The following is a 23,106-nucleotide window of genomic DNA, read 5'->3' on the forward strand; positions in this document are numbered from 1 at the left end:
CGTAATAAAGCCCTTTGCTTTTGCATGCGTGATTTGGTCTCCCAGGTAATCTCTGGTTTTTGGGGGCGATATTAAAATCTGGGCATAAGAGTAGCTCTCTATACCTGTCACCCAGAACCTTAAGTTAATATAGAGGCCTTACCTAGGTTTAATCATGTATATTATCCAGATGGTCTCAATAACACATTGTTCTCTCAAGGCTGGGTCTTTCAAATGGATCTCACTGTGGGAATGGTGGAAAACCATACAGTCCAAGGACAGGGTGAGGAGCCTCTGATGGCCCAGAGCTAGCTCTAGGATCAACCCGCCGTCTTCTCCTCTCAATGACCTCTTGCAATAATGTGTGTACCTCAAAGTTTTCAGGACACTAGAGCTCTTTGTAAAGGTCAATTTAATGTAACATACTGGGTAAATTACAGATTCCAATTAGCTCTTTCATACAGTACAAAAAGACTTGAGTTGAAATTTACTTTAATGGCTTTTGTGGTAAAAATGTTGAGCCAAGAAAGGCAAGACGTTATCCTGTGGAATATAGCCAAACTCATTAATCAGACTGTAGTGAATGGTGCATCAAATGACGGTATCTGCAAAGAAAATTACACATATGCATTATGACCACAGAAAGAGGGTGAGAAGTCAGAAAAGCACTTCAAAAACAAAATACAAAGAATGGTTTCAAAGATCATTCAATGCATCTCAAGACAGAACGAGCTGAATTTTTCACAGGCTTAACAAATGTCTATTTCTTATAGTAACAAAGAAAATAAATATGATTATCAAATCTAATTTTCTCAACAGGTTACTAAAAAGGAGAAATTATTTTTAACCAATAACACATGTATCAAGAATCTACATATTGTCAGCATCTGTAATTGCATTAGAATTGATCAAACTTATCTGAGAAAATACTCTTCTTAAATCACATAAAAATAATATTCAACTGCTCATTCAATGTACATTTATACAGGTGTATAAAGCAAACAGCTTACTAAACATACATAGGATGATCAATCTGAAATAAGATTCAGGAGTTTCAATATAAAGTTACCAGGAGTCAGTATGAAAGGAATAGAATAAAAGGATCTGGATGTAATGCCCTTCCCCCCAAAAAACCAGAATAAAAGTACAAAAGTTGTTTTTTTCCATAAAACAGGTTTGATCTCAAACTTTTAAAAAAAGTTCTTATACTTTTAATATTTGTCAAAAGCTAGAAAATAAATACCACTGGGTCTAAGGAAGTGTAAAAAATAATCTGCCCAAGATAGAATATCAAATTTGAAGCAAATGCAGCATGGACAAACATCTTCATGAAAATCAAGATATTTGTGTATGATGAATTGCCTATAAAAAAATCTGTTTCTCAAATTCTTCATTTCACTATTCACAATTTATGAGTAAAAAGTCAACAACGTATGCTTCAACAAGAGAAAAAGCATATCATCGTCATTTGGCAATGAAGTACAATAGAGACAAATTATCACATACTTTTTTGTTTGTTATTTTACTAAGTCAACAAAGAGGAATTGGAGATACAGCCACATGGCTACGTATAAAGTAAAACAAATATGAAAAAGCTAAATAACTGAAATACTGTAAAATATAGCTGTTATGCACTGAATTATAGCCCCCCAATTTATATGTTGAAGTCCTAACTTTGGAATGTCAGAATGGCAGATAGGTCTTTTAAAGATAATTAAGTTGGAGGGCCTGGGTGGCTTAGTCGGTTAAGCCTTCGACTTTCACTCAGGTCTTGATTTCACAGTTTGTGAGTTCTAGCCCCACATCCAGCTGTGTGCTGTCAGTATGGAGACCCTTCAGATCTTCTGTCTCCCTCTCTCTCACTTGTTCTCTTTTGTTCTCAAGAATAAATAAACACTAAAAAATAAAGAAACAGGATGAGCAAAAGCAGAATATAATTGAAATTGTATTATCTCAAATCTTAAATTCCATATTCAGGAAAATTGTAGCTTGGCCACCTAAAATGCAATAAATGCCAATACAGATACATCTGAGATTCCTGACACTAAGTCAAATAAAGACATTTTTGTTAACTAAGGGAAAAAAAATTTAATGACACCCTGGAATTTGAATAAAAAGTAACTGTTAAGGATAAATATGTGAATACTGCCTACAGGTTTTGGTTAAAATACCTGACTGGAAGTCAGAGGTTAAAGTGCTTTTAAAATTTTATCACTCGCTTGCCTTGTGCTATGAGTAAAGTCATTTAAACACTTAGCACCCCATTTCTCAATCAGTGCAACCTCCTTTGCCACATGACACCAGGGGCAGAATATTATATTACCATAAAAGCTAATATCCATTCTATATTTGACTTGAACTCTCTGGTAATTTTTCCCCTCCTTCCATCATTGTCTTCAGGCAAGGAGACAGAAGCTAAATGACTTATGCAAGGGCACTAGGCCAGCCAGCATTATGCTATTGATTTAAATTAATAGTTTTTATTTTCCCAGTTGGATTGAACCCTGGAGCCCTGTCAACTCTAATTCCATTTCCATAAAATAGGAATAATAATACTTAACACCTGAATCAGTGGAGCATCTCTGTAAAGATAATGTAAAAATACATGTAACGGATTAGAGCACGGAAAGAAAAGTGCAGTCTTTTGAATTTCAAGTTGCTTAGAACCGAGAAGAGACGGCTTGAGAGATATGATAACTCTGTTTGATTTGAGGATGGGCTGACATTTGGCAGAGGAATTAGATTTATTCACTGTTGCTCAGTGACTTTTTATTTTTTGGATTTTTTTTCTTTTTTAATAAAGTACATCTGAATTCAAGTATCTAGACATTATTGTCATTCTCAAGAGTCACCATGGAAGACTGAGTTATTCATGAAAATATTTTGACCCCTCAGCATAGTAGTCCAACCCTCCCACAGCCCAATACTTGTTGTTTTAATCTACTTTGTCTTCTTGTATTTTTCACATACCATTTTAATTATTTGATAATCACTTGTGTGAATTACTTGATTTTTTGAAATTAGGTATAATTTTTATTTTCTATTACCTGATCAACTTCCACTTGTTTGTTTATTTATAAATTCCAAAGGGCAAGGATGTCTGTTTATTGTTATTATTGTTGTGGAGGTTTCTGATATTATTATTATTAATCATTTGATGCATAACATGTATACACTTTTACACAAGGGTTACCCAGGTTGGCAAAGGTTACAGGTTTAGTGACAGACCTTTTATCCCTGGACCAGTAACTTTATTTCCTGGTACCATACTGTTTATCCCTATCTGTCTACATCTATGTGTCTATTGATCTATCTATCTAGCGACCTCTCTAATCTATCTGTCTTTATTCCTGGTTAAAATGCTTTTTTCTTATTTTCTTTTTACTTTTTTTTTCATTTTTCCTTTTGTGCATGTGTGTATGTGTGTGTCTGCCATTTGATCCTTTACCCAAAATAGATAATTGCCTGCAAAGTTACATGCATTTGGAAAGATAAAATGTCAATTACAATGTTTAATGTTCAGAAATGCTGTCTAATGGTCCTAAGTTAGCAAATCGTGCAGTATCACTTCAGCTCTCCTCATTGACTAGATAATCTCTATCCCAATTTAAATCCCAGTTGTGATGATTAGCTCAAATAATGTGTATATCCCATTGACATTACACAGCAGGACATATTTCAACTTTTACTTTTAGTATTGCCTCCACTGTGGCTCATATATTACCATAAAAAACGGATTTTGCTTACATGTGAAATTATACGTTATTTCCCCAAAGGGAAAAGAGTTTTGCACATAAGTTGAAACTGGCAAATAGGAGAATGTTTTCCAATATAGTCTTAAATATTGTATTATACCTAGCAAAAGCATAGCACTTAGTTACAAACTGCTCATTTATAAGTACTTTGCAAATATTCTAATTTATTGTCCTGACATCCCCAATTGAGGCTGGTGCAGTAATCCAGATATTCCACAATGTTAATAGTGTCAATATTGCTAATCTAAATTTAACAAAAGAGCATTTTGCTGTCTTCAGTATATTTCATATTTAGAGAGTTAGATCCATGTCGCTATAAAACATACGTAGGGCAATAAAATTATGATGACTTATAGTTTGCAAATCATTCAATGTTAATCTTTTCTATTCTTTACACTAGCGAATTTATAAAGCAATTTCTCGTGCTATATATCATCCCATTGTCAGTTTGAAAATACCTTTTAAAAATTTCAGTGAAAAATATGAACACTTAGAAGAACTTTAATTATTAGTTTTAAAAATATAAGTTACTATTGCATTCATAACATCTATTTAAGAATTAATATGTGGCTGGTAGGTAATATTAAATATACATTTATAGCTCAAATTTTAGCAACCATATTTGTATCTGTATAACTTATGATATTTATAGATATATATATAGTATTTGGTATTAAATATACATTGTAATAGAATGTATATTATATCATAATGTAATACAATATACACTGTACATTATACCAGATTTCAAACCAAAACTATATATTGTGCATTATATTAAATGCACAATGCAATTAACATTGAAATTTTGTTAAAATGATAATTCATCAGTATCTGTGTGATATCTGTGTTAAATATAATAAATTTGTCATAAGTGGAGTTTACCTCCACTTTGGTATTAAAATATCCAAATACAGGCAGTTGCTTAATGGTCTCTTCCTTCTCATTTGCTACATACACTACTTCCCATAGTGTGTCTTGAGCGATCAAAATTCATGCTAAAATATAGAGGAAAGTAAAGACCTCAGAATTACCGTCTGAATGGGTAAGGCAACCATATTTGTAAACTTTTTTCTCCATTCTTCTTTCATTATTCTACTTAAAGTTTTCATGACTCTTAATTTCCTGTGCTTGGGGTATATTTGACCAGGATGTATTTCTTAGAAGTGTACCTTCTCATCCTAGATGATCTCTTTACAGCTTTTGAGACCACTAGTTTGAGCTTCTGAAATGTCTGTTTTACTTCGTATGACATGTCCTTACTTTAACTTCTCCCATCTGTCCTGGAGAATGCCTGGAAAACTATGCCATTTTTTACAAATGAAATGGTATAATATTCCTCCTCAAATTAGCTTTGACAAAAAGAGATTAAAAATCATTACAGTATATCATTTTTAACTAAATTAATTAAATAGAGTTAATATATAGGAAGTGATTTTTCATATTTGTATATCCTTTATGGCTTATGGTACTATAGGGGCTAAGGGTAGCCTGGTCTAAATGTGCCACTTTGGCTTATTGATTATTTTGAATTAAAAGTTACTTAAGTAACAAACAGAGTAAGAAGAACACTCATATCCCTCTTCTTTCTAACTTCATGTGAAAGGCACCATCCCTGGACCAGCAGGTAAAGAAATATTCAAACCTTGTCACTTTTTACTAATTTACTAACCCACCCTAAATTCTTTTTAGAATCCCTTTGTAACTGAAGGTCTCAAATAGAAGTTTCTTTGGCCTGGAAACTTCTCATATATTTGTTACTTCTTTGTCTAAAAAGTATAAAGAAAACCTGCCTTGGTCTTTTCCTTAGGTCTCGATTTAATTATTGAGCCTCCATGTGTACATAATTAAACTTCGTATTTTTCTCCTGCTAACCTGTCTCATGTCAATTTAAATCTTAGACCGGATATTAGAACCTTAAAGAGGAATATTTTTTCTTCTGTAACATTGCACAAAACTTATCATGTACACACACACACACACACACACACACACACACACACACACACATATATATATATATATATATATATATATACTGGTTGATCGACATATGTGGCAAGTTGGTTACAATAACAACCTTGGTTAATGGCCTCCTAACACCATACCACATGATTTTGTACCTTCTTCCTCCAACAGGTGAAATTTATTTTTTCATTTCTTAAATCTGTGTAAGACTTAAGATTTTTTTTGTTATTAATTAATTATTTATTATTTTGGCAATGGAATGCTATGAATACTGTGTGGTTCTGAGCCTTGTTTTTAGAAACCTTGAAAATGAATCTTCCTTTTTCTTCCTCTTTTTCTCCTCTCTCTCTATCTCTCCCCACTTTTTCTCTTTCCTGTTCTCCCCTATCTCTCAAACACAAGAAAAGGTCTATACTAGCCTGTTGGAAGATGAGAGACAACATGTCAGATGCCTCAGCCCACAGGTCGCTTACCCCTAGACACCAACCACGAACTCGGAGTTGTCTACAAATACATCACAGAACCCACTGAAACCTGAAGAAACCAAAATGAGCTCAGACTAAATTATTGATCAACAATGTCATGAACAAAATAAATGGTTATTGATTACCACACTAAATTTTGGGATGTTTAGTTACTAAGCAATAGATACCTGATACAGCATTGCACAGGATTAGATGTTTGTTTCTTTTTCCTGCATCTGTCATAGGAAACGTTTTTTTTTTTTCCCTGAGATCAGAGATGAAATTGATTTCATGGTGGAAAATTAATTTTTCAGACTTAAGATATATAAAATTCTAATTTCTTAGCCAATTTCATGTCCAATTTGTATTAAAGACTCTTGGTCAAATTTACCCATGCCTGTAGGTAAGTAATCAAGGAAAGCAACCAGAATTTTGTCTTGGAGAAATTGCTTTCATAAAGGTTATATGCAAATGAATACACTCTGTAACCTGCACCTATTGCCAGAGAGCACCTTCATACACTTCCCTTGTCTTTATCTCAGCTTTTTCCTGGAGTGACTCACTCTCTTGACAATTCAACACTTTAGAGCAGTTTTGCCTCTATAAAACTTTATATAAATAGAACCACAGCAAATATTCTGGTGTCTGGCTTATTTTGTTCGATGTTATGTTTTCGCCTGCAGCAGCAGTAGTTTATTCCATTTATTTTCTGTATAGTAGTCTATCTTCTGACTATACTTCAATTCATTCATTTATTCTGTTATTGATGGACATTTAGGTTGCATTTGGGTTTTGCCGTAAAGCTAATGCATCCATCACTTTTGTACTTTTTTGTTGCACCTGTGCACACATTTCCATTGAATATATATGGAGGAGAGAAATTACTAGACCAAAGGGCATAAGTATATTCAAATTTAGTAATAATAATAAAACAGTCTCCCAAAACCTGTTATGCTCAGTTGCACTTCCGCTAGTGGTACCAACTAAAAGAGAAATAAATCCACTGTCGGGGAAAAAAATAACAAAGAAATATGTCTGCTGGGATCTTGGGATTGGATGGAAAGAAAAAGAAATCTCTCTGGAGAATTCATACTCACAAGCTGGCCCTCATTTGGATTTGCAACTAGTGAGCTAAAACTTTCAAGTTGAGAATTTATTTTTAAGTGGTCCCATGTAAGTACCTTCAGGCACCAGGCAGAAGCAAATGGAAATACTCTCTAGAGGAATACTTCTTCCAGCCAGTCCTTACAAAAATCCCATAGATAACTTTGCAAGAGAAATAAAATCACAGATAAAAAAAAATCACACCAGCAACAATAAAAGAATTATCAAGAGCAGGAACTTACAGAATGAAGAGAAAGAAAAGTTCAATTCCCAAGACATACAGATATTGGGGTTATAAGACAAAATAAAGTTTTAAGTGTATGTTATCTTAGATCAAAATAATTAAAACAAATATAAAATAATTAAAATATAAATTAGAAATAATTAAAATATAAATACTTAATGTTAAAGCGAATGTCTAAAGATAGATAAAGATCAATTCAAATGTAAAGTAGATTATATAGATGAATAACTTTTGCCAATAAAATCACAGAAGGGAGAAAAAAGGGGTTTGATGTGCTGAAGAGGTGACAAACAATGTAAATGGTTGAGAAGATCCAATATGCATCTCCATTGATTTCCTAAAGGACACAAGAGAAAAATGACAATCTTCAGAGACAATGGCTGAGAAAGTCCCCAAACTTCAACAGAGTAATCCTTAGATTCAGGAAATCTAATCAGTTCTAAACCGTATAAAAGAAATCTGAGCTTAGACATGTCATAGTGAATCTGCACCAAACAGCCAGCCAAGAAAAGATCTTAATATTACACAGTGACATAGACAAACTGCCTCCAAAGGAGCCATGAAAGACTAGGAACTGACTCCCCAAAAGCTGAAATGATAGTCAGAGGCAACCTCATTTCATGTGTGGTGCTGAGAGAACATAAGTGCAGGTCTAGCACTGCGCACCCAGTGACTTTCCAAGAGCGAAGGCAAAATAAAGACATGCTTGGATGACTACAAAGGGAGGGCTCTGTTGTTGCTACAGTTTTGGTATGGTTTGGTTTGGTTGCTGCTATTGTTATCACCAAAATACCCTCATTATAAATGTTTTCTAGGCTATAAGAACCCCGGATAGAAAATTGACACGGAAGAAGAGATCATGATCCAGGATATTGGTAACTACGTGAGTATACATTAAAAAAAATACTTCTTTGGGTGCCTGGTTGGCTCAGTCAGTTGAATATCTGACTCTTGATCTTGGTTCAGTTCATGATCTCACAGTTCATGAGATTGAGTCTGCATTTGGCTCTGTGTTGACAGTGCGGAGCCTGTTTGTAATTCTCTCTGTCCCTCTCTCTGCCTCTCCCCCACTTGTGCATGCTCTCTCTCTCCCTCTCTCTCTCAAAATAAATAAATAAACATAAGAAAGAAAATAGGAAAGGAAAAGAAAAGAAAAGAGAAAAGGAAAGGAAAAAGAAAGGAAGCGAGAAGACTTCCTGAAAAAAGTGACAATATTATCACATTTCACGGGTAAATTAGTTTTCAGTTTCCCTGGGCTTCTGTAACCAAGTACCACAGACTGGGTGGCTTTAAACAACAGAAATGTATTCTCTCATACATCTAGAGATTAGCAGCTTCAAATCAAGTCCTCAGCAGGGGCACGCATTTTCTGATGGCTGTGAGGAATATCTTCTCCAGGCCTTTCTTTTAGCTTCTTAGGTTGCTGCTGATCTGTAACATTCCTTGGTTGATAGACACATCATCTGATCTCTGCTTCACACTTCACACTGGCGTGGTATCCTCACTGTGTGTCTGTCCATCTCTTCCCTTCTTATAAATACACCAGTCTTTTTTAAAAATTTTTTAATGCTTATTTTTGAGAGAGCGAGTGAGATAAAGAGCCTCAGATGGGGAGAGAGAGAGGGAGACAGAGAATCTGAACCAGGCTCCAGGCTCTGAACTATCAGCACAGAGTCTTACATGGGGCTCCAACCCATGAACGTTGAGATCATGACCTTAGCCTAAGTCAGATGCTTAACCGTCTGAGCCACCCAGGCGCTCCCTTTTTAATTTTTAATTTTTGAGAAAGGGAGAGTGTAAATATAGCAGTCATTTTGGATATACATCCTACTCTTACTCCAGTATGACATCACTGTAATTTAATTATATTAGCAAAGACCCTATTTCTAAATAAAGGCGCATTCCCACATAGTAGGGATTAGGAATTAAACCACTGTTTTGGGATGACACAATCAGCCCACAAGAGGGGTTAAAATAAAATCCTAAGATCTAAAGAGGAATTGGAAAAGAGAGGGAGGGACCTGCATGCCATAAATTGTTCTCAGGCCATTGCAATATCCTGGAGGAGAATAAAGTTACTAACTTTAGACTTTAAGCTGAACACACAGGATGGAAATATTATCTGTATGCATTCGATATTTAACAAAAGATTAAAGTTAATCAATAAACACATTTGTATCCCTATAAGATTAGAGGAGTTCTTAGCAGAGTTCCTAAAACTTAAACAACTAAAAAAAAACTAAATTAAAAACAATGACCACACACTAGCAGAGAAGTTATGTTATGTGTGTCTGTTGTTTGTCATGTATTATATAAGTAAACAGAGGTGTTTTGTCATTTTGGTAGAGTGTTTCAAATCAAGATTCTTAAAGGCAAAACATAAAAGGAGTTAAAAAATACTGCTAATGACAAAACAAAGACACTCTACATTGGTCAATGTAAGAAGTTTATTTTTTATCTCTATTATCACAACTCTGGTACTCTTACTGTATGGAACATAGAAAAATTAGACTTATTTTTCACAAAGAATTTCTGATAAGGGAATTTGTTTTAATCAGATTGTCACAGTCTTATTACTATATGCTATCCATTAAAACATGAAATGACTTTGGTATACAGAGCTGTTCTACATAATGAAATTTCTATCAGTGAAACTTTATATAGGATTCAAAGAAATAAACAAGTAACTTTTTTTCTTCCTGGTGTTTTCACCTGAATTCCACAACCTCTGCTTTACTTACCTGGCTTTACCCAGCCAAATACTAGATCCATCTGGATTCCAATAATAACCTTCTCTCTTAACTGGAGACAGTTGGAGCAAGCTTATTTTCTATTTTTAGCAGCTAATTACCTATTTGCAACAGAATTTTAAAATGCTACCCTAATCTATGCCCTTATGTCCCTATGTTATACGCAATCCCCTGTTACTCTGTTTAAATAGGTTATGTCTTTAACAGTAATTGTCTGGAAGTGAGATTTGCTGTCTGTCGGGTAACTGTTGCCTATAACAGGTTTTTTTTTTCTAATTTTAGGACATCACAGGCCATATTTGTTAGGGAACCACATTCTATAAAGTGCAAGCGCTGCATTTCACATCTACCAATTATCAAGGGACCTGATTGAAAGATGTACAATTGTGTGAAAAATCTTTACAGAACTCTGCGACAATGGATTGATAGCTTCTCACATGTACAAATTAATTACTTTTGTCACATCCTACTTGTGGTTGGTCTCATTCTTTGTGTCAGAAATGACAATATCTGCTCTGCGTATAGGTCAGGGAGGAGGACAGGCTGGGAAAGGGTAGGTTTTTCCCCGCTAGCAATTAGAGGCTTCTGGATGCCTTTAAGTGCTTGTGGATAAATAAAACTACTGTAATTGCAGAACCATTTTTAGAATTGCATATCCACCGAGACATTTTGACCCACAGCAATGAACTACCAGGCAGTGCTTGAACTGTTCATATCAGTTAATTAGAAAATGAATATGTAACTGAATAGATTAATTTAACAACCCACATAAGCACAGTGATAGTTCATTAGTACCTCAGATCTCTACTATTTTCTTTTGTTTCTCCCTTTTTCTCTTTTCCTTTCAAGAATAGCCACCCACATTTGAAATTTCTATTATAAAGAAGCCAGTGAAAACAAGTTATTTGTCATTTTTCCCATTAACTGATATCAACAAAACATTTTATTCATTTTTTTCTTAACACAAGCGGTATCATGCTCTTCTACGAAACTCATGAATGGTCAGAATGCTTTGAAGTCATTTGTAATTGCGCTTTTGTGCTCCTTATGGAGGAAATGTGGCCTTCCCAAGAAGGAATAACTTTCATTTTCTTTTATCTTTTATTCCACATACATTTATTTAAGTTCCTACTTATGCATCAAGTAGCATAGTAGATATTCTGGATAAAATAGAGAACAAAATCAGTGGCTCAGAAAGTTGACTTTCTAGAGAAGGCAAATATGAAATACAAAAAATGTGTCTCAAGCATGAGAAATATTGAGATTTTTGATTTGTACTATCAATTAAATAACAAATGTTGACATGAAAGAATATAAGACATAAGTCTACTTTTATATAGAGTGGTCAGGAAAGGTCAGCTTAATGGTGAATGTATAATTCAGGAACAATGTGGAGACACTCATGCCAGAGAAGTGGAAAAAAAAATCAAGGTCTTGAGACTAGAAAATGAGTCCCCTTCTCTCATGTCCTATCCCTCAGTTATAACTGCCCAAATGTGATGATGGCAATTTAGTGAGGAAAATGTGGAGTTCCATAAGTTAGGAGCCAGGTTAGAGATAGATCAGTAAGGCTTCTTATACTACGACATGAATTTTGGATTTTATCCTATTTAGTGAAACACTAAGCAAGGGAGTTACATACTCTGACTTGCATTTTGAAATATATTTGTATTAAGCCACCCAGGCACCCAGGATACACTTAATGCTAAAAAGAAAACAAATCAAAAGTAAAAAATAAATAAAATAGGTGAATATATGAGCAAACACCAATAAGTTTTTATTTACATAAAGAAAATCATTAATAGTTAAATAGTAATAGGAAAAAAGTAATTAATAAGATTTAAGGTAAGGCTTCAATTCCCTAAAGTGAAATGTGATCTACTTTGATGAAGGACTCAAATGCATATGAAACAAATTTTTTCCTTTTGAGTGGAATACTCTACAAATGTCAACTAGCTCAAGTTGAGAAAGTACAGTAAATACACTAGATTGAGAGTATTTGGCTTCAAGGCCACATCTTCAATTTATTAAGTCTACCAGGAAGTCTATCTCATTATCAGTGCTTTATATTCCCTTTTTCCTAAGAATTATAACGATTTAATTCACAGGGTTGATGTAAGGATTGTTGCTGTGTTAGAAGCAGTTAACTTTAAAGCATCACATCAGTGAAAGTTCTTATTATGGATTCTCTGAAATAAAACAAATTGAATCACTTTTTAACCCTAATATACACCTAACTATAATAATTTCCATATTGACAGTCACATTATTCAGTCTGGTAGGGTCTATCAAACTGAGAACACTACATATCTCCACTTTCCTAAAATTTGGAATGGATTTGGCTTCATCAACTGTGATAGCATATATGACAAATCTAGTATAGAACTTGGCAAATCACTCTGTTACTTTTTTTTTTTTTGTAACTTCTTTCCTTCCTTCATTCTTTTCTCCTTTCTCTGTCTTTCCCTCCCAACTTCCTTTCTTCCTTCTCTATCCTGCTACTTATAAAATAAGAATATTGAACTCTCTGAGTTTTAAAGTTTCTTAAGCCCAATAACTGGATGATAAGCTGGGAATGAACATGGAAGAACACTGATCATCTCTGAGAATTTACACAAGAATGTGAGGAGCAGTGTTCTATTCTGTTTGGGAATATGATCAGTTCCCTCTGCCTTGATATCAGAAACAAACAAAAAAAAAAAGAGCTAAAACAATGAACTTGAAAATTTGGCTCTTTTCTTATACTTAGAGCAGATCAGAACTACTGAGATGAACAGTTTTGGTCAGATTCCCAGATAAGAAACCTGATTCAAAGAGGTCAAAGAGAATATTTAAAGTCTAATATTATAACAACAAAGCCCTTCTCTATGTCTTTCTATATTTCTCAGGCCTATTTCCTGAGATTATAGGCAGGAAATAGGTAGTTAACAAATCAAGGTGAAGAATACCATTATTCTCATTATTATTGCTATGAATTATAATTGTCAAAATGTATGAAATCCACAGAAAAATTCCTTCCTGGTTTTTTTGTGCAATACTGAGCCAGATATTCTCAAATCTAAAATGTCTTACAAATATGTGGGTCAATTATCAGAAATTGTATGAACTCTTCTAAAGCATTAAGGTAGTTTTTTTTAACACCATTAATAGCAAACAGTTATACAGTGAAGGGGGCGTTAGCGACTATAAGTAAAGCCTGTAACACAGTTTCAAAAGAACAGGTTTTGTAACTGAAATGCAGGAGTTTTAAAACCCACTTTTGCTGTTTATTGTACAAGTAACCTCACCAAGCTGCTTATCTTTCTATGCCAGAATTACATGTACTATAAAATGAAGAAAATAAGTGCATCACCTGATTTATAATGAGGAATAAACATTAGATTGTATATAAATAAAGCATTTGACACAAAACCGTATCCATAGTAAATGTTTGGTGGGAGATAATATTATAATTATTGGCTTTTTATTTGAATGATTAGAAAAGGGAACCTTTTGTGGGTGACTGACTCAAAATCACACTGCTTATTAGTTGTTTTTAAATTATATAAATCACATTGTTGAGCTCTGCACTGACAGCTCAGAGCCTGGAGCTTGCTTTGGATTCTGTCTTCCTCTCTCTCTGCCCCTCCCCTGTTCACGTTCTGCCTTTCTCTCTCTCTCTTTCTCTCTCTCTCTCTCAAAACTAAATACACATTAACAAAATTTAAATTATATAAATCACAGTTCAGGTAATTTTACTGACAAATCACTACACTTAAGGACATTGAACAGATCTTTGCCATTAATCACATATTAGGGTAGCTTGAAGATTTCTTGATTATCTTTTCTCCTCTTTGCCTTTGCAAATAATATGCAGGTCAGTTATATGTATTTGAATTGTTTCTACTGAGCAACTAGTAGGAGAGTACACCATTTTGAGAATTGTCATTTGAAATGGTAGATTTTCAGGCCTCTATTCTTATTCTATTTTTTGGTCAATTATTTTCAGTAGATATAAGAAAGTTTAGTAATAATACCTTTGACCAGGGAATGGATTAACATTCACTAGCAAGCCAGCAAGTATAAGTAATATCTTATTTGAAACAGCAGGAGTGGGGTGCCTGGGTGGCTCAGGTGGTTAAGCATCCGGCTTTGGCTCAGGTCATGATCTCACAGTTCGTGGGTTCGAGCCCCATGTCAGGCTCTGTGCTGACAGCTAGGTCAGAGACTGGAGCCTGTCTTCAGAATCTGTATCTCCCTCTCTGACCCTCTCCCGCTCCCTCTGTCTCTCACAATTAAATAAAAAGCAGAAAAAGATTTTTTTTGAAACAGCAGGACTCCTTAAGTATTTCTTATAGTAAAGTAGCTGCTTGTGAAAAGTTGTAAAAGTTAAATTATAGGTTACAGGATGAAATTATGATTTTTTACTTATGGGATACATTATGGACAGGTACACTATTTATCAACCTGTTATCTATGAGTCATCAGTATTAGGTGATTTGTAAAAATGTCTTGTCCTCAACATCTCCATATAAGTTGAGTCAGAATATTTGAATTGCAAACAATTGGCTTCATCTTTCACCTACTACCAGGAATTCCTATGCCAGTAAATGTTCATATTCTTCTGGCCTTAGGCTCAAATGCAAAGTTTTAGATCTGGGTTTGAATTTGGGGGTCCCACATTAGGGTTGTAAAATTTTGGACAACTTAATCTCATTCTTACTCAGTTTCCTTGTCTGTGAAAAAGAGACAGTGTGAGCATCTACCTCATGAAGTTACTATAGAATGAAATGAGTTAAATGTATGCAAAGAATTTGGTGCTTCATACAAAACAGAATGTAGAACTTTGAAGGGCTTCTTGGGTGTCTCAGTTATGCCTTGACTGTTTTAATTGCAAACCAGTAAGTTAGATTTTGATGTCCCTAAAGACAGCACCTGACTCATGCCTCTTTCTATTTCAGTGTTCAGAAAGAGGAGTAAATTCAGAAGAGGTCTGTTAAAAATACAGATTATTCGATATGTGTTCTAATCTCTAATTACACTTAGAGACAATCCCTAGGACCATATTTTTTCTGAAATTGATGTGGATTGCCCTCATTCAGTAAAAATACCAAAGAATCTTTGATATCTTTCCTCCTTCCTTTATCTCACAATGTATATTCCACAGAGAACTAGTCTTGTGAGATGCTTCTCAAAAAAAAAAACAATGTTTTATAGTTAGATATATTGAAAAATTTTGCACCCTCCATACAGTCTCACAGATATGTGATTCATAGGAAAGTCTACAAGAAGTCTTACAGCAGAGGATGTGATTTCTTTCTTCAACTAGGAACTTTGTAAACTTCCTTGGTTAAAGAACACTTTTAAAGCATAATACCAAACAAAAACCCTTAGCGTAAATAATCATCCTAACACATTTTTCTTGGTTTTTTTTGGATATGTTATGTTTTAAAAATTAACTTCTGTTCCTTAGTCTTTTCTCTTTCATGTTTTCATAAAATGACTTTGGAATCATGATAAAGTACATGGACAGCCATATCTAGCTTCAAACCCTAACTCCTTTGCTTAGTATCTTAGACAAGTGAATTAAACTTCCTAGACTCCATTTCCATAACTGTAAAATGGAGCTCATAAGACCTACTTTGTAGCAGATTTGAGAGGATTCTATTCCACGATATACATACAGTACTTATCCCAGTGCAGTGGCTATAAGAATGACCTGTTAACTTCTGTTATAATTGATTTCCATTGTTGCCTAGAATTCTAACAGTAAACTGAAATACTCTATTTTTGCTTTTATAATAGTTTTAACTCTCTCCTTTTCTCTAAATCACATCAAGTATCAAATCCGGTGAACTGCATTTGACTGTCAGAATGACCAGTTCATTGCTTATGATCACTTGGAGAAAGAGAGTAACTAGCAAAGTATTAGAACCAAAATTCTCAGTTCAACATAGGGCCTTTTTCAATATTATCACTATATTTGTCACTACTTTCTCTTCTGCTATGGCTGCTATCAACATCTGCTAAATTCTCAGCCAAGTAAAATAAGGAAATGAAAGTCAAGGTCAGAAAGACATTCATTTTATATTATGTCTTGTTCTTTTGAAGGGTAGTATGGCCTGGTTAGACATTATCTTTCCATTATCACTTTCTTATGCTGACTGCTGACTCTGCTCAGGTGGCAAAGGGAATTGGTAATTGGATGAAAATGTTCTACCCTCTTGGTAATTAAAAAAAAAAAAAAAAAAAAAAAAAAGCAGTGAAAACAGCTTCCTCCTAAAGTTTCCACTGTGGCCTAATGGCAAAATGTCATCAGACACAATAACACAAAAACAAGGTCTTTCAAAATGATTGGTCAGGGATCCTTTAGCTCCCTCTCATTGGCCATCTGATTTAGAACGAGCCTTCTTAATTCACAGCTAGGACTCCAAAGGCAAAATCCCCTTTTGTATCCTCCATTAGCACTTCTAACCTGGATTGCACCTCTTGTATCCTAGTGTTTCAAGTGTGATTCATTCTGAAGGAATATGTTTCATATAAGAATGTGAAAAGGTTATAATTAGAAACAATTTAACAAGACCTCTTATAGGGATTCATGGGGCGAGAAAACCTTAGTGACTCAGGTCACTATGATTTTTCAGTTCTTCAATCTCAATTTTGTTTTCCTTTCTGTATCTAATAGCACACAATGGCCGTGTCCTAGAGACAAATTCATACTCACCAAGTTAATCAGAGAGACACAGAAGTCATGTTCCCGTTTGATTAATTAAAAGTAAAACATATAAACTGTTAAAAGACCTGAAATAATGAAACTTAAGTTGCTTCCCTGAGAAACTTGATGATAACATAGAATTTGATGAGTGCCTGATCTGAACCTCCTTGGGTAGAAAGCAAGTTCTATTTTACTTCCCAATCATTGTATACCTTAAATGAATTTCAACCACCTCATTTCTTCATATTTTCTAAGAACAAGGGCCTATAAGTCATAACCAAGTATTTGGTTTCCTTTCTGCCCCAAGAAGATGACCCTCAGAACAGGGATTTATAGGGGCACCTGGGCGGCTCAGTCAGTTAAGCATCTGACTTTAGCTCAGGTCATGATCTCGCGGTTTGTGAGTTTGAGCCCTACATTGGGCTCTGTGCTTCAGATTCTGTCTCTGTCACTCTCTGTCCCTCTCCCTCTCATGCTCTGTCTGTTTCTCTCTCAAAAACAAATAAATATTTAAAAATTAAAAAAAAGAGATTTATAAATTGTTACAGATATGAACTAAATTGTTTAACTGAATCTTCCCTTTCTAATAATCATTTGCATTCATCCAATTTTTTGCCAAACATTTAATGAGCTCCTATAATGTGCCAGAATCTTTACTAAGTTATAGAAATACAGAGATTCATGAGAAACAGTACCTGGACAAAAGGAAGTTAACACCATGGCTTGGAAAGAGTGTGGATTAGTCATTAAAAACTTGAAGTGAAATTAATTACAAGATTATTTGATGACGATTAGAGTAGAAATAAACAAATGTTCAATGTGACCACAAAGAAGGACTAATATTAGTCAAACTTGGGGAATCAGGAAAAAATTCATGAAAGAGTAGTTAGGAATCATGCCTAGTAGTTAGGAATATTTGAGAACTATGAAAACTGCTGCTAACTAAATTATTCAACAAAAGAATGCACAAACACTAAGTAATTCATAGCATTTAAACAAAGATATCAACAGTAAGATTTTGGGAAGAAAAAAATCATTCCAGCAAAGCATACAAGCAGGAACTTATAGGCATTATATTTCTTTTGATCATGATAGCATGATTTAATTCTGATAACATACCACTTTGTGTGTGTGTGTGTGTGTGTGTGTGTGTGTGTGTGTTTGTGTGTGTGTTATTGCATTGCAGGTTTCAAAAGACCTAGTAGGGATCAGTTGTCTGTATCTGCATAAATCAACCAATGTCCAAAGGGCAAGACAATGGGACCTAGAAGTGGCTAGTGAAGACCCAACTCAACGTATTTGGTGATTCTCAAGGAAAAAGCCTGGTATGAGGTGATAGTAACCCAGAGAGATACCACTATTCTATACCATGTTCTACTTAGTACTCTTGATATTCCTAGTGCCTCCAGTATAAAGTTCAAATAACTTTACATGGCTGGCAAAGACCTTTCCAAAGTTTGAGGGTCTCAGCTGATGTTTCTGGCCATATTATGTTAAACTACATTTTGATATCTCACCAACTATAACAAATGATTCTCAGCAAGCTTCATAACGGTAGCCATACCCCATCTTTCCTACAGGCCTTTGTACTAAGCTATCAACCTTGCACATAGTAAATACTTTCAATTTTTCTCTTGCTTGACAGACTTCTCTTATTTTCAGCTTAGTTATAAAATCATTTCTAACAAGAAGTCTTTTGACCACTAAAGAATATCCCTTTGAATTCCCATACAAACCTGTTCTATCTCCCATTGCTTGCTAAAGTCTATAATATATCTCCATGGATCAAAAGGTTTTATACCATATTTCCAAAATGTAGCACAGTACTAGCACACCCTATCACTCAATGATTATATATTCCAATTATTAAAGGTAACAGCTACTTTAAATTCCAAATGTCCATTTATTAGTACTTTTTACATTTTTCCATAAGTTATGTTTCTTTCACCATCGCCTTGCATACAGATAGTACAGTGCTTAACATATAGCTCAATAAATAGTTGAATAAGCACTATTGAGAGTAAATTTGTGATATTTGAAAATGACATGTTCTTATGTAAAGTAAAAACTCCAAGATTGCAGAGACCTCTTTGTCTTTACATATCTACTTTTTCAGGGTTTACAGTGCCTGGCACATAGTAAATGGCTAATGTTCTTTACTGAATATGCAAGTGAAACGATTATCATTAATATCGATATGAGATTAACAACCTTAAAACTACTCTTACTGTAAATAGTTTTTTAAAATGATTTACATGCTCAATGTTATTGTAATGAACATCCATGGTAATTATGCTGTGAAATTAAATTAGCTTTATTATCAGACACTATTTCTCTTGTATCAGTGATAACATCATACAGACTGGAAATTATTAGGAATTATTTTATTCCATAAAATAAATATTGATGGTTTCTTACAAAACTATTTAGATCGCCAATCTAGTTTTGCTCCTTTTTAAAATAATAATCACAATGACTGTCCATTTTCTTCTCCTGGTTATATCCAAAAGAGGCAATATTGAAAAATGTTAGATGCACCGAAATGCTAACATTTTTCTTTTATTGGTGGGGAACCCCCTTTCCTAACCCCAATCCCACCTTGCCTCTCATTAATTATCAAAGAGTCAAAATATTTCACTTTGCATGTGTGCAATTAGAGATTTGAGGAGAAGGTGACTTTCATTTAATCTCTATGAATGTCCACCTTGCAGGTTTTCCCTTGGTGCACATCAGTTCTGAGATCACGTCCTTAAAGTAAGAACAATAATGGGAGAACAAAATTGGCCTTGAGGGCAGCAATCTTAAGATAGCCTTTCTCTTAATATTATTCGAGGAAGAAAATATGTGTGATTTCTCCAACTGAAATGGCAAGCACAAAGGAAAAGAAAAAAATTGTTCAAAGTGGCAGGGTCTCAGCTTGTTCAACTTCTTAAAATACGGCTTAACGCACAATCTCATAAAACACTAAATGAGGGTAAAAAGAAAAAAAATGTCCTTTTTTTGTATTCCCTCAAGAAAGCACAAAGAGACAGATGGCCCAAATGAGAGGGTCCTTGGTCAGATGAGACCTTAATAATCTTTCTTTGCTTTGACAAAGGAAAGTATGTAGTGAACTGTGTGAGGACTTTGTTCTCCCAGGAGAAAGAACAACAGTGTGGAGAGAACGATGCCTAAAAATGGCCACATTTTTGACAACATGGGTTATAATGCTTCATCTTGTTAAGTAATAAAAGAACAATAAGAATCTTTCCTTTTATACCTTTGTCACACATAAAACCCAAAGACAAAAGTCCAAAATAGTATGATTTCTATTTCTTTCTTCTGCTGTTACATAATGAGGGAAGAACAAAAGAACTTGTTTTATTCGTCTCTGGAAAATGAATAATGGCAAAAACAGAGAGAAAGCAGAAGCAGCCTGAACCAACAGAATGTTAAAATTTCACACAGGACTGTTTGTGGAGCTCCAAGTTCATCTGTCAAAAGCAACTAAAGATTGACCAGAACTTCTGTTTTGCTGTAGCTCTGAGTTCCTTTGGTCAATAAAGCTCAAGGAGTAAGATACTAATTAGCATCATCCTTTTAACCTTAATCCTCTTCCTGATGGGAAGATAAACCAGTTTCCTCTTTCAAAGACTCAGCACCAATATCACAGTGGTAAACTTCAAGAAAATCGTGGTTAGAAAACAGAGAATCAGGCACTCTCCAGTGTCGAATTAATCTCTTCAGAATATTTCAGAAGAGAGGAAGCAGAAGCATAGTTTCTTTTGCACGCCTGACTCTGACATTTGGCTATGTGGCCATACTCAAATTATTTAATCCCACCCCATTGCAATTTCCTCAGATAAAATTTTTAAAATTTACCTCAGAAGCATGATTTGAAGTCTCAATATCAAGGAAACACAGAACACTTAACACAGTTTCGTGCTTTTCCTACTACATATTATGATGGCAAATATTTGTGAAAAGTAAAGACACCTGAAATGAACCAGAAGAAAATGGGACACTTAATTCTTTCTTAATTAACAGGTTAGGTAGAGACCTGAGATCAGCAAACTCCCGCCTCCATGAGGCCACATCCAGTGCATCTGTTCTTCCATGTGTAGTTTGACTGACCCCCAGGCATGCCCAGCCATGTCCAGACTTCCTGCTGGTGCTTTCTTGCTTCAGTGGCAGAGGTGGACCTTTGTGACAGGGACCGTATGACCCACAAGCTTCAAGCTTAGGATCTTTGCTATCTGACCATTCACAGAAAAAAAATTGTGGACTTCTGGCTTACAAGAGAGAAAAGAGAAGTTAAAAAATTCAAGAGGGGCGCCTGGGTGGCTCAGTATGTTAAGTGACTGACATAGGCTCAGGTCAAGTTCTCACAGTTTATGAGTTCAAATCTGGCATCGGACTCTGTGCTGATAGTTAGCAGCCTGGACCCTCCTTCACGTTTTATATCTCCCTCTCTCTCTCCCTGCCCTCCCTGCCCCCAGGATTTCCCTCTCTCTCTCTCTCTCTCTCTCTCTCTCTCTCTCTCTCTCTCTCTCTCTCTCTCTCAAAAATAAACATTTAAATTTATTTTAAGAAAGGAAAAGAATTCATTGATCAGTTCTAGAAGGCTTCTGGTGGAGTCGATCAGGTTTTCCATGTAGAGTATCATGTCATCTGTGAAAAGTGAAAGTTTGACTTCTACTTTGCCAATTCTGATGCCTCTTATTTCCTTTTGTTGTCTGATTGCTGATGCTAGGACTTCCAGCACTATGTTAAACAGCAGGGGTGAGAGTTGACACCCCTGTCCTGTTCCTGATTGCAGGGGAAAAGCTCTCAGTTTATCCCCATTGAGGATGATATTAGCTGTGGCCTTTTCATAAACTGCTTTTATACTGCTTAGGTAAGTTCCATAAATTCCGACTTTCTCAAGGGTTTTTTTTATTAAGAAAGGGTGCTGTATTTTGTCAAATGCTTTTCCTGCATCTATCAACAGGGTCATATGGCTTTTATCTTTTATTTTATTAATGTGATGTACCACATTGATGGATTTGTGAATATTGAGCCAGCACTATAACCCAGGAATTAATCCCACTTGATCATGATGGATGTTTTTTAATATGCTGTTGAATTCAATTTGCCAGTATCTTGTTGAGTATTTTTGCATCTGTACTCGTTAAGGGTATTGGTCTGTAGTTTTCTTTTTTTTTGCTGGGTCTCTGGTTTGGGTATTCTGGCTTCATAGAATGAGTTTGGAAGTTTTCCTTCTATTTCTATTTCTTCGAATAGTATGAGAAGATGGGTATTAGCTCTGCTTTAAATGTCTGGTAGAATTCCCCTAAAGTCGCAGGGTACAAAATCAATGTACAGAAATCAGTTGCATTCCTATACACCAATAATGAAGCAGTGGAAAGAGAAATCAAGAAACTGATCCTGTTCACAATTGCATGAAAAACCATAAAATACCTAAGAGTAACCTAACCAAGGATGTAAAAGACCTTTATCATGAAAACTATAGAAAACTTATGAAAGAAATTGAAGAATACACCAAGAAATGGAAAAACATTCCACGCTCATGGATCAGAAGAAATAATATTGTGAACATGTAATTACTATCCAAACAAATCTACACATTCAATCCCCATCTAAATTGCACCAGCATTCTTCTCAAAGCTAGAACAAGCTATTCTCAAATTCGTATGGAAGCATAAAAGACCCCAAATAGCCAAAGTCATATTGAAGAAGAAAACCAAAACGGGAGGCATCACAATCCCAGACTTTAGCCTCTACTACAAAGATGTCATCATCAAGACTGTATGGTATTGGCACAAAAACAGACACATAGACCAATGGAATAGAATAGATAACCCAGAACTGGGCCCACAAATGTACGGCCAATTAATTTTTAACAAAGCAGGAAAGAGTATCCAATAGAATGAAGACTGTCTCTTTTGCAGGTGGTGCTGGGAGAACTGGACAGCAACATACAGAAGAATAAAACTAGACCACTTCTTACATCATACACAAAAATAAATGCAAAATGGCTGAAGGACCTGAATGTGAGACAGGAAACCATCAAAACCCTCGAGGAGAAAGTAGGTAACAACCTCCTTGATCTCAACCGCAGCAATTTCCTACTCTACATATCCCCAAAGGCAAGGGAAATGAAAGCAAA

The 23,106-nt window shown here is 34.9% G+C and overlaps 1 long non-coding RNA gene across 1 annotated transcript in view; it reads right to left on the bottom strand.

Annotated features, from left to right (window-relative positions):
* Positions 1-374: 374 nt before the first annotated feature.
* Positions 375-23,106, bottom strand: part of LOC115285816 — a 25,108-nt gene continuing 2,376 nt past the window's right edge. The window contains exon 2 of the long non-coding RNA XR_003905707.1: positions 375-584. This is a non-coding gene — a long non-coding RNA (uncharacterized LOC115285816). The remainder of the gene's footprint in view (positions 585-23,106) is intronic.

Source organism: Suricata suricatta, chromosome 1 (assembly GCF_006229205.1).
Source record: "Suricata suricatta isolate VVHF042 chromosome 1, meerkat_22Aug2017_6uvM2_HiC, whole genome shotgun sequence".
NCBI lineage: Eukaryota > Metazoa > Chordata > Mammalia > Carnivora > Herpestidae > Suricata > Suricata suricatta.